This window comes from Tasmannia lanceolata, unplaced genomic scaffold (assembly GCF_043159265.1).
Source record: "Tasmannia lanceolata isolate RefF3 unplaced genomic scaffold, GAP_Taslan_0.1 ptg000008l, whole genome shotgun sequence".
In the NCBI taxonomy this organism is placed as follows: domain Eukaryota; kingdom Viridiplantae; phylum Streptophyta; class Magnoliopsida; order Canellales; family Winteraceae; genus Tasmannia; species Tasmannia lanceolata.
Window position 1 is genome coordinate 27,842,901 of NW_027518685.1, and position 328 is coordinate 27,843,228.

The window sequence follows — 328 nt, forward strand, 5'->3', positions numbered from 1 at the left end:
GGTGGACATATCGCTTCCCAATTTTGATAGAAAATTAGTGGACCCGCCACGTTTTCTAATGGCATGTTTGACAGCCATGAAAAATAATTCAATGAAAAAACTTTTACGTTTTTCCTTTGCCCCCTGAAAAGTTGGACATTGTAAGAAGATTTAGTCTAACAGAGGCATGGAATAATGACCGGCGGGTTTTTTTTTTTTTTTTTTCTGGGATTTATGTGGGTAAAGGTAGGAGACAAAAGAGGGGACAAGCATTAATTAGAGAAAGATATTATGATGAGTGGAGAGAGAAGGTAGAGAGAGAAAGAGAGACCACCATTTTGAGGACAAG